The sequence below is a fragment of the Castor canadensis genome, chromosome 2 (genome assembly GCF_047511655.1).
Source record: "Castor canadensis chromosome 2, mCasCan1.hap1v2, whole genome shotgun sequence".
In the NCBI taxonomy this organism is placed as follows: Eukaryota; Metazoa; Chordata; class Mammalia; order Rodentia; family Castoridae; genus Castor; species Castor canadensis.
The window spans coordinates 176,218,795-176,236,920 of NC_133387.1; the positions used below are offsets into that span (position 1 = coordinate 176,218,795).

An 18,126-nucleotide genomic window follows, 5' to 3' on the forward strand; every position below is an offset into this window, starting at 1 on the left:
TTCTGCTCTCTGATTTTGTAGAAGACAAAAGAAAAAAAATGACCTTTTTGCTTGTTTAAGATAGTTACATAGGAAGTTTCCTTGAGATATTTCCATGTATATATTTAGTATAACTCGAATTGGTTCATCCCCTCTATTTTTCTCCTTACTGCTTTAGTCTCTTTCTTATGGTGGTTTCCACCAGTTAAAAAATTTATATTCATTCTAATATAGAGTATATCAACCATATTCACCCTTTTAGTTTTCTTCTTTTACCCTACTCCTCTCGTATGTGACCCCCTCTTAGTGTGGCCTGTTTTTCTTAATATTCCTGTACTTCTGCAGAACCTGAAACTTTGTACTTGTAATGTCCCTTACTCCAAAGTTATGAATCAGGATAATGCTGGCTTCATAAAATGCTTTGGGATGTATTCTTTTTACACTAATTTTTGGAAGACATCGTTAACAATTTACAGTAGTGAAGCCATTGTGTACTGGGATTTTTGTTGTTAGGAAACATTTTATTAGTGATTCAATCTCTTTAGTCATTATTGGTTTGTTAGGTTTTTCTATTTCTTCTTGATTCAGTATTGGTGAACTTCATATTTTAAAGATTTAACAATTTCCTATAAATTATACATTCTTGATTCATAATTGTTCATAGTAAGATCATGATGGTTTGCATTTCTGTAGTGTTAGTTGTAATATCTACTCTTTATTTCTGTTTGAGACATTTCTTTTTGTCTAGCTAAATGTTGATTTTTATCCTTTAAAAGTCAATTTAGTACCTTGAACATCAGTGTTTATTTTCTTGTCTCTATTTTAAATTTGTGTCCTAATGTCTTAATGAATTATTTCTTTTCTTATGGCACATTTGGCTTTAGTCTGTTCTTTTTATGTTCCTTGAGGTATAATTTTTTATTTTTTACAAGTAAAGCACTAATTTATATAAGCTTTTCTCATAGAACTTTGTTGGTTATATCCTAAATGTTTAGTATGATTTATATCAAGTTGTACCTGTCTCAAGATATTTTTATATTGTCCCTTTCAATTTTGTCATTTGCCTGTAGGATACTGATGAGTATCCTACAAACATACCTGTGAAATTTCCACAAATCTTCATGCATTGATTTTTAATCTTCCTGTCATTGTGGTCAGTAAAGGTACTTGATATTATGACAAACTTCTTTAATTTGTAAAGATTTTTCTTATGCCCTCACATATTATCTATTTTGGAGCATAGTCCATGTGTTCTTGAGAAAATGTGCAATCTGTTGTTGTTGGATGTAAAGTTTAAATTAGATTTTTTTAAATCTAAAGTGTTATTTAAGTTTAATGCGTCCATATTATTTTCTGTTGGGATGATCTTAGCATTTTTTAAAGTGGCATGTAAAAGTAATCTGCTGTTATTATTTTGTTGCTCTGTCTTCATGTCTTTTATATTTGCTTTATAAATTAAGTTGCTTCACTGTTGTGGACTTTCACACTTGCGATTTTTATAACTTCTTGCAACTTGACAACTTTGTCATTAAGTTCTATTTATCTTACTTCATAGTGTGTGACTTATCTTTTTTTTCCTTCTCTCTAGTTGCCTTGTTTGTGGGTTGCTGTCTTCCTATAGGGGAATACTTTGAATTGTTTCTGTTTTTGTTCTGTGTAGCTAGAATAGGCTTTTGCTATGTGGTTACCATGAGGCTTAAATAAAATACCTTATAAGGGTCTAATTCAATATGATAATAAAATTTTACATTCCACTCTATCAGACTTTCAGTTCCTCTCATGCAGTCTATATTTAATATCAAAATTTACATTCTTTAAAAATATTTCCCCTTGACAATTTTATTTACCTATTATTTCTATAAATTATTGTTCTCTTACCTTTCATACTAGGAATAAAATTCCATACCAGTATTATAGTTGGAATATTTTGAATAATGTTCTGTATTTCTTACAAAATTGAGCTTTGTCCTTTCATCAATTTCATGATATTTAGTGATCCTTTCCAGATAGGCTAGGTCAACCTATGACGCTGGTATGTTAAGTATAATAAATGTGTTTTCAGCATAGGATATTTTCACCATATGATAAATTAATATTGAGATAAAGCTTCTATAAATCAAGACCATTTGTGCTTACATCTGACATTGGGCTATTTCCTACACACAAGGCATTGTTTTAGCATTTTTTAAAAATCTTTTTTATTCATTGGAACACCACAGAAATACAATGAAATATGTGCTATTTTTTCCATCTCTAATACAAAAATATAAATCTGAACATAGCGATGTTATATAACTTATCCAAAGTACCATAATTAGGAAGTATAAGAGAAGCATTCAAAAACTGACCCTAAACTCTATAACTCCCTTTCTTTTCTATGAATTTTAGAAATTGCTGACTTCATCACTGAAGTGTTAAGGATTCAACAAGGTACTCAGGAAATTCTATTAAATGTTATTTAAAAAAACCAAACTTTAATAGGGATGCATTCCATTAGAAGTGGTTTTGGAGATATCTCAAGGGTGAAAATATATGATGTAAGTTGTGGCATTACTTTCAAAAATGTAGATAAAGAATAGGAAGTCTGAAGGTGGACTCTGTGGAGTTGTTACTAAAGACATGGGGATAAAGAAGAAAAGAAACAAGATGATTTATTTCTTTTAAGCTATCACAGTGATGGGGAGCTGGGAGTTTAATATTGGCTCAAGCAGGAGGACATATATAAAGAGAAGGGAAGACATGAGTTCCTAAGGCACTAAGGACACATCATAGTCTAGAATTTAAACATAAACTGTCCATTTCCTGCTTATCCCTGGATTTTTTTCCCAGAGTAGAAAAAGCTTCTACCTTGTCTACAACCTGGAGCTTTATGTCACTAAACTCATGTTAAATTGTTTTGTGTCTCATAGAGTGGCAAATGTGGTAAGAACTATAGCTGTTGGGTTTTCTCAGATGCTTCAGGGGACTAAGAATTATTAAAATAATGACCAGTAGCTCAAAACAAGGGTATACAAAAGTCAAAGTATTGCTACTTACTGTAACAGAAAGCACCAAAGCTGTAGGACCTGATATTGCCCTTCCAAGTCTATAACAGAAATTAGTCCAGGATCCTATTTGAGGAAGGGAAAGTTTCCTGATTTTCCCCTAAATTTGTTTAATAGAAACTTCTCTAAGCAAACTACTATTGCTGCCCAGGATTAGTTTTGGAATGACCCTGACCAGTTGCACTTTGGTTGAAGGCTGATGAATTCAAAAATAAAAGGGGCTTTGAGTATTTTATCTTTTACTTCCTTAACCCCAATGTCTATGGAACCCACCTCTTTACTCTATTTACAGTGAAGTCTATGGTACACTCACACATACCCACACACACACACACACACACACACACACACACACACAGCGTCTTCAAGTCTTGTGTACTATGAAATAATTTCTTGATATCAATTTTGTAGTATTGGAGACTGCATTATGTCTCTGGGATTGCATTTTTCCTCCTGGTTCCTGATTCCAGCTCCAGAGAGGTCATTCTCACTTGGAAGAGCTTGTTGAATCCAGTAAGAGGAAATGTGTATTGGTTCATTATTCACTCTTTTATATAAACACACTGAGTATAGACCCATGTGTAAATATCTCAAATGTTTTGTAACAGTTAAGAAGCTGGAAAATTCGTGTGATATCATTTATGTGTCACAGACATAAATAAGGCACATTCAGAAAAAGATACACACATACATTTTCATAATGCCACATTGTAGAGCTGCTTTATACATAGGATAAATTCCAAATGGTACCATCATCAAAATTATTGTGAAAGTTGATTTTGTTGGCATAATTTTTCCATAAGTCTGGTATAGTTTGTTTTTATCTCTCATGTTGGGAAATTTCAGTATTAATTAAGCTGAGCAGTGGTTCATCTACTGGGATTCATGTGCAAATATGGACCTCTTCCACCCTCCTGTTCTCCAATTTTTCAAAAGAGAAGAAAATGACATTTTTGTTTGTTTAAAATAGCTACACAAGAAAATTCTTTGTATATATGTATTATAACTCAAATTGGTTCATCTCTTCTATTTTTCTTCTTTCTACCATTCTCCCCTTCTTATGGTGGTTTCAACAGGTTTAAGAATTCTATATTCATTCTTGTATGGAGAATGCATCAACCATATTCACCTTCTTAACTTCCTTCTTTTACCCTCTGTCTTCCCTATGTGACCTCCCGTTAGTGTGACCTGTTTTTCATGATATTGCCGTATCTGTATTAGTCTATATTCCATGTATGAGAGAGAATATGTGGCTTTTCTATGAATGGATCAGTGGTATTAAATATATTCATAATGTGCAACCATCACAACTAGGCAAGTTCAGGATCCTTTCCTCTTGCAAAATTGGGCCCATTTACTCATTAAATAGCACCTCCCTTCCCAACGTTCTACCAGCCCCAGGCAACCGCCATTCTAGTTTCTGCTTTAGTGATTCACCAGTATCAATGCCTCATATAAATGGATATTTGAAGACTTTTGTAGCTAGAATTTTGAATTTAGCACAATATTTATAATATTCATCCATGTAGTAAATCAAAATATCCTTCTCTTGTAAGTCTGAATATTATCCCATTGTATATTTACACCACATTTGCTTATCTGTTCATGTTTTGCAGGATACTTGAGTTGCTTCTGTGTTTTACCCATTGAAAATTGTGGTCTAACTTTTTGCACAAATATACCTTGGCATCCTTTCAATTCTTTTGAACATATGTTCACTCTAATGTGGAATTTCTGAATCATATGATAGTTCTATTTTACATTCTATTCTTTAATTTTTTGACAAACTGTCATACTGTTTTTCACAACATGTGTAGCATTTTAAATTCCTGACAACACTATAGAAGGGTTCCAATTTCCAAATATACCTGCCTACATGTGTTACTTTCCTTGTTTTAAAAATGTAGCTGTCTACAGAGTTTATGGTGGCAGTTTATATTTTTGATTTGTGTATCCCTATGATCAGCAATATGCATAATGATTTTCATGTACCTATTGACCATTTGTCCATCTTCTTCACAAGGATTTTCCAAGACTATAGCATTATTACTCTCACACTTGCTGTTCTTAATATGTTTGTCCATTTAAATTTTCAAATGGCGTTCATTCACAGCTCTTTAATTAACTTGAAGTAGATGGCAGGATCTTCAGAAGCGATTATACAAAAAAGTAAAGATCACCTTGTGGAACCATGAGAAGTAGACCACAAATGTTCTGGGGCCCCAGTATCTTCAATAACCTTTTTAAAAATTATGGATGTTAATTATTTTCTTCAAGTACCAAAATGTTCTTTGAAGAACAACTCTATGGTTCTTTCATATCCTTCCACTTAAAATATATGCTGACGTGTGAAACAACTGAATTACATGGTAGAACTGATTTACTTTTCAAGGTGTTCTGCATAATGGCTGTACTAATTTACTTTCCTAGGGTATGTGTTGGGAAAGAGTGGGAAAAATTTCTTTGGATTTGATGCATGTAGGCATGTATGGAAATATCAAACACAACCTCATTAACAACTAACATGTCAATAAAATCTCTCAAAATATTTCCCACAAGCTTATTAATTCAGTTGTGAGGGTGGCTGATAGTTGTTTATACTATTACCTAAAATATTTTTGCTACTACCTAAAAATATTTACTGGATTCATTGCTTTTCTGCATCTTCCCCAGGAAATAATTGGCATTCCTTACACTCAGCCAGAAAGACTTTGTAAAAATGTCTTCTTTCTCCCAGATAAATGTCCATCCAGGTGAGGGGCTCCTTTCAAAGCATTCTTTTGTACAAAGATTCAAAGCATCTCTCTCTCTCTCTTTCTCTCTCTCTCTGTCTTCCTGTCCCTATCTCTTGACCAATGAGGAGGAGACCCAATTTTTATGCACCTGAGAATCTGCTGAACACCTTCCACCAGTGTCTGGGTCATAGAAAGCGTTCTGGGTTTCTTCAACAGTTTTGGGACTGATGTCCACTCTTGTTTCCCCAATGCACCCCGATGCTGTATCTAAGATTATTTTCTCAGGATCCCAGACCATGCACACATACCACGTTGCAGGATTTTTGCATGTTGAACCATCCTTGAATTCTTGGAACAAATCCCATTTGTTAAGGGGTATGATCTTTATATTTTATTGTTCATCCTCTTTAAAATTTGTTTATTTTTAATAGATAAACTAAAGCTAAAATTGTGTATTTCTATGGACTACCATGTAGTTTTCTCCCTTGATAAATGAATAATTTTATTAAGATAATAAGATTACTTTTTTTAAAACATAGTAGGGCAGAGGTCTGCTACTCAAATAAATTTATAATTAGAAATATAAAAACCTTGAACATGCCTCTTCCCTGCCCAATTTAGGTTCTCTTTGAAGACTACTCCATACTTTCATTCTCAGCCCATCAAAGTTCTTAGCAAATATCTTCAATTTTATGCCCACAATTCTCTGAAATGCCTGGGGATATTACATCAACTTGTACAGAATGACAAAATCTTTTCTTCTTTTACAAGTTTCATGTCAAATAGACTGACCAAACGAACTAACTAAGGCAGGTTACATCAAATATTGTATCACATAAAATTCAAGTTTTGGACAAAATGCATCTCTCATCCTTTGGTGTCACACAAAAATTTAAATCCCCAAATATTAACAATACTATCCTCCACCCCTTCTTCTGATTCATCAGTCCTATCCAGATGAGGTCCATGCACATTTACAGGTGAAGTCTTGATGTCTTCTTTATTAGTCATCTTCCAGAATTACTGCAGTTCCTTCAGCATCGCCAGAGCAAAAGAACTCCAGCTCTGAGTCTCCTGTGTCATATACAGACCCTAAATTCCAGGGAGTTATTAAGTCACACAAGAGAGTGCAAAGTACCTCAAAATTTGGAAATAACTAAAGTCCAGGAACAAATGTGACTGCCATAATAGCTTGCAATCTATACCTTAGTTCCAGAATATGAGAGCATATCCCAAGTAGCAGTTACTTTTCCAAACAAAGCATTTAACAATGAAAACTCACATTGAGGTCATCAACCATACCCCACAGTAGAAATGTAGTGTAAGTGAGGTGAGAATGTTGACAGAGACAAAAGGGAAAGCAAAAATCTGCCTCTGATTTCAGCTACTCTGGGATGTTAGACAATCTCCATCACTTTACTAGAATTCTTTGGCTGGGAATTGAATCCTTTGGCTGGGACCATCCCTCCAGCTCTATCAGCATCTCTATCTTTTGTGCCTTCTTGCCCCTCATGGCCTCCCATGGTGTTTTGTGGTGCTCTAGGCTCTGAAAATGATTCCAGGAGCTTGTCTCCAAGGCCTCCACCTGCACTGTGATCTGGTTGAGCATCTCCGACAGCTTGTCTCTCTTCCACACATCTGTCCTCTCTCTAGTAACGCTAATTCTCCATGCATGTTTGATGACCCACAAGAACTGCTCCAAGTCTTCCATTTCTACCTCCTCCAACTCTACCAGCTCCATGACTTCCAGGGGGCATATTTCCTGCCACCTCAGAACTGGGAGGTTTACTTCAGCAGAGAAGTGGTAAAAACAACAACAAATTCCCTGTGTTGTTTTGGTACATGTAAGCATTGTGTAATGTTCAGTTCAGGGTAAGTATGCTGCTTAATTAATGAGTATACTTACTTGTTTTTGAGAATTTTTGCAGCAATGACTTTTGTACTTGTGTTAATCTGAATATATGTGGCTCTATTCCTGAAGTCTATATTCTTTTCCATTGAGATGTATATCAATTCTTTTGCCAATATCACAGGGTACTGATTTTTGTAGCAAGGTTTTAAATTTTAAATCAGTCTTTTTGGGTTCTCCAATTTGGTCTTTTGGAAAATTATTCTGACTATTCTTGTATAGCTTTCTGTATGAATTTGAGAATGATGCAATATGGACATCAATTTGTAGATGATGTCATCTTATCAAAGCTTCCAATCTGTAAACACAGGGTATTTTTCTGTTTATAGGTTTTCTATTTCTTTTAGTAGTCTTTTTAGTTTGTAGTGTTCATATCTTAGGCATATATTATTGGATTGATATCTATGGTTTCATGTTTTTGATGCTGTTATAAATGGTACAGAATGAAATACAGAGATCTAATTTTAGTATTCTGTATGCAGATAACCAGTTTTCCCAGTAACATTTGTTGAAGAAGCTGTCTTTTGTCTATCATATGTTTTGGGCTCCTTTGTCAATAATTAGGTGATTGTACCTGTAAGGATTTATGTCTGAGCATTCTATTCTGTTCCATTGGTCTTTATGTCTATTTTGTGCCAGTACCATGCTGTTTTTATTGCTAGGGCTCTGTATTATAGTTTGAAGCCAGGTACTGTGATACCTCCAATATTACTCTTTTTGCTCAGTAGCATAGTAAATGTTTTTTATTTTCTATTTCCCATGCTTCTATTTTGAGATTTGCATGTCTGTTGTCAGTTTGTTGTTTGGGGGAGTTTTTAATCACCTGAAATCTTTCCCTTGACTTAGTATCTATGTTCTGTTAGAATCAGTTATTGAATAGGTTGTTGTAAGAATGAGAATGGGGAGAGGGAGAGAAGAGGTGCAAGTTGAGGGGGATTTTAACAAGACACTAATATGTGTAGAGGTGTAGTTCATTGTTGTGGAGGAGAGTACTATTGTCACAGAGTGCAGGATAGACTGTATGGGAGTGAAAAAAAAAGGTGATGGAATAAACCAGTATTTGAATGGTTTGTAAGAAAGAGATGGAAACTGGGGAAAAAAAAGAAAAAGGGGGAGAATTAAAGAAGTAAGAAGAAAAATGTGGAGTAAAAGAGCGATAGACAAATGAAAACTTAACAAAAGGGAAATATTATAGTCTTAATTTCTTCCCTGTTGAGGGAAGAGTGGGTTTCTTCTGTGTTCAATCATTACACTATGTAAGCCTTTGTATGCAGATGCTTTCTCTCAGTTCCTATTCTTCCTTAGGATAAATATGCTGGGCTGAGAGTAAAGCCATTGTTCCTCTCCCTTGCTGGGAAGGTTTGGGAAGCTTCACTTAAGCTTGTTTAGCCAAAGTCTCCTTTTGGGGGAGGGAAGTTAGATTCAGCTTGCTTAGCTAGGAGGCTTCTCAGAGGTGGTCACACAAGGCTGATCAGGGCATAGTAGACATGTCTCCAGCCAGGCATGTCTGGAAGCTTTAGCTCAATCTGCTTGAACAAAAGTTATTCTCTGCAGGCAGGGTGGGGGGAATCAAATTTACTTTGCTACAGGGATAATTGGAAGTGTTTGAACAAGTTATTATTTCCTGCTCCCTCACTTCCTTTGTATAGAGAAGCACTAGCTGAGATGCAAGTTGCAGCACCCCTCCCTTGACAGACAAGCTGGGAGGTTTCAGTCAGTTTATTATGTCATAAACTTTCTCCTGAGGGGAGCAGTCATATTTCTGCACACTAAGCTGGTTTGTGACAAAGCCCTCAGGATTGAAGAGGCAAGCTCACTTAAATGATTTCTAGGTTCCTCTTTCAAGTATTGGAGAGCCCCCAGGTTGGTGGTCAGCCACGGTGACTACCATGTTTTGTGGTGAGGTTCTTTTCTTGGTGTGTCTTTTTGGGTTCTATATGCTTTCTGTACCTGGATGTCCATGCTTTTCTCATGATTAGAGGAGTTTTCTGTTATTATTTCATTGAATAATTCTTCTATTCCTTATATTTGTTCCTTCAGCTTTGTGTATGTCTATGGTTTGGATGTTTGATATTTTGGTGGTTCCCAAGATCTTGAATTATCTAGTTATTCTTTCTCACTATCTGGATGTAATACTTCCAAAACCCTTCTTCAAGATCCACAATTCTTTCTTCTGGTAAAAATAGTCTGTTTCTGAGATTTTTAATTGAATTTTTAATCTGACTAATGACCACTTCATTCCCCAAATTTCTTATTGACTCTTTTTCACAATGTATCTTTGTTAAATTGTTGCTTTAGTTCCTGCTCTATCTTCCTAATTTTATTTAACTGTGTATGTATTGCTGGGGATTTATGACCTTTAAGAAGCATTTGACATTTTTTTCCTATTTCTTGCATTCTTATTGTATTATGCATACATTAGAGTGGACATTTGTATCACTTTTATGGGATGGCCTTAGTAAGTGGATCTACCTAAATATGTGATTTGGGATAATATGTGATTTGAATTTATTTTCAGATGAACTCCATCATGTAATCCTCCTGTAGCTTATTTGGTTGTGATTAGAGAATTGGGACATAGTATGTACTGTAACAGAATCAAACAGCCCCATTGTTTCTGCTGGTCGTTCAAGAATGCAGATAGTCTAGCAGTTCAGGCAGTTGTAGTATAGACAGCAGAGTGTGTGGGCTGCACTCTGTGTGGTTACTCCGTTGTTGGGAGTGATGGACCCAGTTGGATTATGGAGTTTCTTTAGGCACTGCTGAAATGGTCTCTGGTACTGGCTGCTCCAGTACAGGTGAAGGTCCTGAAGCATTTGTTTTCTTATTAGACACTGGGAAAAGTTAGGTTGCTTCTGACAGCACCTCTTCTGTGGCACTCATACCCACTCTTACCAATATTATGTATCAATATTGTGTGATTAGATAAAGTGGAAGGCAATTGATGCATGAGATACACATGTATGTGGTGAAAGAAAATGTGGTATTCCTCTCTGCTGCTACTGAGTGTATCCACCTGGATAAAGGACCTCATCTCCTCCTAGCCATAAACACTTAGCAGTTGAGCAATGCCTAGAGGGTTTCTTATCCCTGTATCTTCCTGATGTAGTGCCGACCAGGGATCCAGTCCTGAGTGAATTATACCTTGACTGTGGAAAATTGAGTGAGAATAGAATATGGCCACCACCAGGCAAAGCTTCTTGATGGATCTTCTTAGGCTGTGTACCCTGAGGTCAGGTCAACATCTGGAGCTTCACTGGTGTTGTTCAAGAAGGTCCCAGCATAACTCAGTGAGTGGGGAGCAACAGAATATCAGAGCTCTTTCTCTGCCTTGTTAATGATGAGTGATTTTGCATAGTGATGGGAGAGGGGTGTGGGAGCTACATAGACAACTACATTCAGGCATGGCAACTACATGAAAATGCACATGACTGGTGCCAGAGAACAGACTTCCCAATCCCTCAGTTTTTGAGAGTATTGACCCCTGTTAGCTTCTGTGTCACAAGACTCACTCCCTATGGGGAAGTGCTCTTGGTAGGTTTTTCAGGATCACTCTTTTGAGCCAAGTCTAGTTCAAAAGGCAGTGGGATGTATGAGTCAGTGCAGTGGAAGCACAGAAATGGAAACACATTGGAGTAATGTTTATACCTAGGGCAGTCCAAACTCAGACAATAGTTTCCTTCTCATGATGGTACCTGTCTATAATACCCTAATGATCTGTCAGAAGATGAAATGAATTATTACTATACTTAGGTTGATGACAGGTGTCTATAATCCCAGAACGTGATATGGGCAAGATAGAAGCAGGAGGATCAATCACAAAGGCCATCCTGGGCTACTTAGTGAGTTTTAGATCAGCCTGAGCTATATAGAGATCTCCTGTCTCAGAAATAGCCAACTAATAAACCAAACAAAAACAAAATGAAAACAAAAACAGACTACTGTGCAGATTTTAGGTTCTTACCTATTTAGGCTATAAACCTGTAAGAGTTGTGAAACATTCTCAAAGCTTATATTGACAGTGTCTACACTGGTAGAGTATGCTGAGACTCTGTCTTTCACATTTATTCCAGGGGAGATGAGCTTTCCTCTACTACCTCTGTGGAACTAGGGGAGAATTGCTGGCATGTATTGTTTTTCTTACTATGTTGCTGCCCCATTTTCCTCTATTCTACAAGGTTTCCATCCCTCCACCATTGAATTCCAGCATTCTACTGTTGTCACTGTCCTCAGTAAGCTGCTATAAACCTGTCTCTCTGATATTTCTTTGTGGAGGAGCAGGTGAGTTCTAAGTGCCACTATTTAGGTATCTTGCAGATATTATATATTTTTTCATTTAATCATCACAACAATCCAATGAGTGGAATCCCATTTTAACCAGGTCTTTTTTTTTACAAGCATAAACATGAGGCATAGATATGTTAAGTAACTTTTCCAAAGTATTACAGTTAAGAAGTGTAAGAATTCAGGGGGAGGATTCTAACATGGATCCTTAACTCCATAGCCCACACTGTTTTCTCTCAGGAGTTTAGAAATTGATGAAGTGATTAATAAAGTTGTACATTGACAGACTCGGAAGGATAGTCAGGTTGAAATTTCCAGTAGGTGGTTAGAGAAAATATTTTTTAGGGAGGTAATGCATTAAACATCATTTTGGGGCTAGGCATGTTGGCTAATGCCTGTAATCTCATCTGCTCAGGAGACAAAGATCAGGAGGATCACAATTTGAAGACAGGCCCGGCAAAATGTTAGTGAGCCCTGTCTCTCAAATAATCCAGATGTGGAGCACATCTGTAATTCTTACTATGTGGGAAGCATAGTTAGAGGAACTTGGTCTGTTGCCTTCGCAGAGAAATAGTACAAGAACTTATCTGAAAAATAAATAAAGCAAACCAGGCTGGGGTACAGCACCTGCTTAGCAACATGATGTCCTGAGTTCAAATCCCAGCATGGCTAACTTAAAATGAGTCAATATTATCATTTTGGAGAAATCTCAAGACAGACAATGCAAAAAGTGAGATGTTACACTCCTGGAAAAATTTCAGTTAAATAAATTAAGAATGAAAAAGGTAAATTCTGTGGAATACCACCATTAAACATGTGGGGAAAAAGAATAAAACCCAAACAATAGCTTGCCCTTAAGAAATAAAAAAAGATAGGGAGATGGGAGTTTAATATTGAGTTTACCATGGGGGATTACAGTTCCTAAAGAGAAGTGAAAACCAGAAAATAATACTGAGTCCCCTAAGGAATTATAGATATTATCATGGTCTATGTAGTAAGCAAAAATCTCATTATTTCCTTTTTATACCTAGAATCTGTTTCCTGGGAAGAGCCTGAGAAATTTTCTGCTTTTCTTATATCCAAGTTTATTATGTCATTAAACTCATGTAAAAACCTCTGGTGTCTCGTCAAGTGGCAAATGTCTTAATAACAAAGGTTGGTTCTTTTTCTCTGATGTTTTAAAGAACAAAGTTGTAAAGATTTCCAGGGAATAGGAAAATTAAGTTTGTTCTGCCCTAGGAACAGAGGGGTAGATAACAATCATGACTAAGCACTGTTTTCTCTCTTAAGGAAGTTTTGAAATCTATTCTTCTTGTGCATTTAAGACTGTTATTCAGCTATCCCTAACATATAAGATGGTTTGTATAAGATATACTTGATGCTTTAATAGCCTAACAATGATATTACTCAAATATGTATCTCCTCTTTGTAATTATGTTTTTGTGTGGTTTGGGTATGTACATATAGTATTAAGATATATTCATATAATATTAAGATATGTCTTATTTGTAAATACCAAGTCTTTAATATGTATTGATATTTTTAACACATTGTCTATTTGACCTCCTGAAACCAATAGTGTTGCATAACTGAACCTTTTATCTTTTGGCTGACATCACTTGATATTATCTCAAATGGCTTCTGGCAGCCAGCATCCCATTCTCTGCTTCTGTGTTATAATTGTTTCAGATGGCACTATACATGAGGTCCTGGAGTATTTCTTCATCAGTATCATGCTTATTTATTTATCATCATGTCCTCATATGTGGAGATGAAGTTCAGGGTTTAAAGTTGTGCCATTTTCTTTCCATGCTGTGCAATCCTGAAACTCAAGTGAAATTGATAAAAGAATTTCACTGCAATGGGCACAGAGAATGCTCAGAGTCAAGGGAAACAGAGGTTGCAGTCTCTTACTCTGTAAGTTCCTTCCTCATGGACAGATGCCATACTCTTCCAGACTTATGAGCTTTCCTGTGGCATAGGGCAGTCACTTAGCCATTCTTATACCCTAATTCTTTTGATTTGGATTGTAAACAGAGTTCATAGTTCTAACTCCACCAAAATCAGTCCTTCATCGATGGTCAGCACCAGTTGCTAAGGCTTCACACTTCAATTTTATTGATGAAGGCAGGCTGAAGCAATGAAAGTATGAAAAGATAAGAGAAGGGCAGTCCTATTCTGCTCTATCTTCTTTTCCCTTGGTTTTTCCAACAGTCCTGTTTTCATTTGACCACACTGACATTATTTTCTCTGTAGGCTAAGTTCATGAAGCTCTTAACTATATTAAGCTTTAAAGGCTCTAAAAGGAAGAAAAGCCACTCCACATTAAGGCAGCATGAGAATGTTCTCTAAATTTACATTTATCAGTTTCAGTCACTACCAACATATAATCAATATTTGTGGGAAAATATAATTTAAAAATATCTGTGTTGTTCCTTAATGTCACTGTTTTTATTTTTCTTCTGTCCACAGATTCTTTTACATAAGAGTGATTCTTGCAAACACCTCTTTGTTAACAAAATTCACTTTCACGGGGTTAATGGACCAACCTAACCTCCAAATACCCCTTTTCTTCTTATTTTTATTAATGCATGTAGTCACTGCATTGGGAAATTTGGGATTGATATCTCTCATTGTGCTGATTTCACATATTCATAGCCCCATGTACCTTTTCCTCTTTAATTTGTCCCTCAAAGACTTCTCTTATTCTTCTGTGGTTACACCCAAATGCTGATGAACTTCATATGAAGTAAGAATGTTATCTCTTACATGGAGTGTATGATGCAGATCTACTTTATTTGTTTTTTATCATTTCTGAATGCTGTGTGCTGACCTCAATGGCCTATGCTTGCTATTTGGCTATCTGCAAACCACTTTTGTATAACACTGCTATGTCCCCTAAGGTATGTGCCTACTTTATATTTGGCTCATATTTGATGGCATTTTCTGGTGCCATGGCCAATATGGGTTGTATCCTGAAACTGACATTCTGTGATGGAAACATTATCAACTACTTTTTCTGTGATGTCCTCCCTTTGCTCCAGCTCTCCTGCACCAGCACTTATGTCAATGAGCTAGAGACTTTCACTGTAGGAGGCATTAATATCATTGGGCCCAGTCCCACCATCTTTATATCATTTCCTTTCATCCTCTCCAATACCTTCCACTCTTTCCACTCTAGTGAGGACAGGTCCAAAGCTTTTAGCACCTGCAGTTCACACATAATTGGTGTTTCTCTATTCTTTGGATCAGGTACATTTATGTATTTGAAACCTTCTTCTGCTGGATCTATGGATTCAGGAAAAATCTCCTATCTTTTATACTATTGTGGTTCCCATGATAAACCCCTTAATCTACAGCATGAGGAACCAAGATGTTAAGGTTGCTCTGAGAAAAAAACCTAAGCGAGAGAAAGTTTTGATTAGAGAATAATGTATCTATACTTATATCAGATGATTCTCTGAGTTTAATTAATTTATTTTTGGTGGCATATTTTGTGTCTTATATTTTCCCTATCATGTACATAGAAATTTAGGATTTGTCTTGCTTCCCGTTATTTTTAAACAGTGTGTTTTCTTTTAATCATTTCTCCTTTCACCATTTACATATATTAAGAATAATATTAAGAAAGTAATTTATTTTTTTTAACCATCATTATGAAATCTATTCTCAAAAGAATGAATGGTTCTGTCAGTAATTAAATAAAGTAATACTAGGTTGACTATATGCCATTGTGGAGAAAAGCTCATGTATGTCACTTGAAATGTGAGTCAGTCTGTCTGTTGCTGTCTTTCTATCTTTCCCTTGGCCTGATTATATGACTTTCAAATGCCAATATTTCAGGATTCTGATATTTCTTCATGGACCTTGATATACAATCCACCTTCCAGCTGTAAACATTATACACTAAGAATTTTTCAGAGGTGCTATATTTACCTCTTATAGTTAAATCAGCACACATTAGATTGTCAATATATTTCTATTCTATGAACAGGATATTGAAGCTCAGAGAAAATAATGTGCTAATGTCAGCCATCTCCTTACATAAAAGACCTACAAACCTGGTATTCTCTCAATTTCAAATCTACCACTCTTCCTATTATGCTTTATGTCTATGCCATTTTATTTCACTAGACATGAATTATGAGGCAGCATTTCTGCTTTGAAATTCATCTGTCCTTTATTCCTGGGTGATAATGAATTCATCTAAATTTCTTTTATTGAGTTACTCTTTTTGTTCAGGAAATCCATTTTCTGGTTGTTTTTGTGGGGTAAGAGGAAGTGTGTTGAACCAGTATTATTTACAGGATGAAATGTAATCCCATACAGTGTAAATGATGTTTAGCAATTATTTCATAAAACTTAAGCTTTGAAATCACTGTGTATGTATGTGGTTACGTACATTTGTGTGTGCTTATGTGTGTGTGTGTGTTTTACCCATAGGAATGCAGTGTAAAGAGAAATGTAGAAAATGCTTTTGATAAAGACTGAGGGTTGAGGAAATAGAAGATATAGCAATGAAAGCCCCTGTACTTCTGACTTCATCCCCTTTAAGTGCGTCTACTTATGGTTATTCAAAAACTAATTCAGAGCAACAATAGCAGCTTTCTTAGAGAAAGCCTCTGTTTGTCAAGTTCAGGGTAAAATCAGGAAGCTTTCTTTCCCATCTTTAACTAGCAGGATCATTCTCTGTTATAGACTTTATAGTCCAATCTTTGTCATTACTGTAGAAAAATACCTTTCATAGTACATGGGCAAAGGACAATCCCTTGCTTCCAGTTTAACTCTCAGCCGTGACAGCCTTAGTAAAATTCTTGTTTCTCTCATAATTTTTTCCATTTACATAATAAAAAATTTTAAACAGAGATAACCCTATGTAGTTTATGTGAACACCAAGACTTGGTTATCTTTCTTCTGAAAAAAAATCCAGTGCTTATGTTGCAACTGAAGCAGTTACATTGTTTTCCTTGACTTTGACAAACCACATTTCAACTTTAAAAATTAATTTTATAAAAGGTTAAAATATGGGGCTTAATTTTAAAAAGACAGTTATCTTTTCTGAAAATGAACCACACATTTTTTGCTTTGGTCTGTTCATATTGGTGCTTATCAAACATGACTGATAAGAGATTAAAGATGATGTTAAATGTAATAACTTGCTGTTCACCCTGAGACACAGGAAGCACCATTAAGAGTAGTAACTTCTATATGCCAAGTTTGTGCATTTCCATGATGGAATAGGCTAATATATAATAAGTACAAAATAATAATAAATTCATACATTCTAAATTGGAGAATAAAGACACAAAATATGGACTACTAGGGATACTTTCTAGACTTTTATGATTTGAGCATTTTGCTTTTACTTTTATTATTTGTATTTTATATTTTGAGGCATTTTAAGTTACTAAAACCATTGTTCCCATTTTCTTGAATTTTTAGCAGTAGGTCAATTTTGTATTAAATTTAAAAACCTGATGAATTTAGAATATCAGCATGTCCCAGTCTTGGTTTGTACCTCTTGTAAGTTGTTGAAACAAGCCATAAACATCTTTGAGCATCAGGTCAATCATTTATGATGTGGGAACTACAGTTCCTCTCCTCACTGACTTAACAGTTCTTTCCCAAAGAACATGAGACTGAAGGATGGGACATTGTAGAGAAAACTGCAAAGCATTCATGCTAAGGGCACTGTACCGCTGGTATGCATCTCTGCACTGATGTTTGACACTAGCTCAACTCTGTCAGGGGAGACTTTAAAGCAGGTAAAATTATTCCACCACCCTCCTCCTCATTCAGGAAGATGGAGGTTTTGTGCTCTGAAAGTAAAACTTCCCCATACAGAGTGAGATTTCAATGTTTTTTTAAAGGTGCATATTTGTACAAAAAAAAGTCCAGAAATGAACCACTGTCATCATCTTGTATTGAGTTTAATTAATGCTGACACATTCCAATGCTAGAGACCAAAATCAACTTGTCAGGCTTATGGAAAAAATTATAGTTTTCTTCCAGTAGACACGATATGAACAAAATAAATTTTCAGAGTAATTTTAATTGTAAGGCCATTTGAACTTTATCTCCTGTATGATGTAACTCTACTATAAGCATTATGAAAATCAGCATTTTATCTTTCTCTGTCTGTGCCTTATTTATGTTGGTGACATACAGCATATTG

At 35.6% G+C, this 18,126-nt stretch overlaps 1 pseudogene; it reads left to right on the top strand.

Moving 5' to 3' along the window:
• Window positions 1-13,812: 13,812 nt before the first annotated feature.
• On the top strand, window positions 13,813-15,383 carry LOC109677250 (olfactory receptor 8B8-like; annotated as a pseudogene).
• The last annotated feature ends 2,743 nt before the right edge of the window (window positions 15,384-18,126 follow it).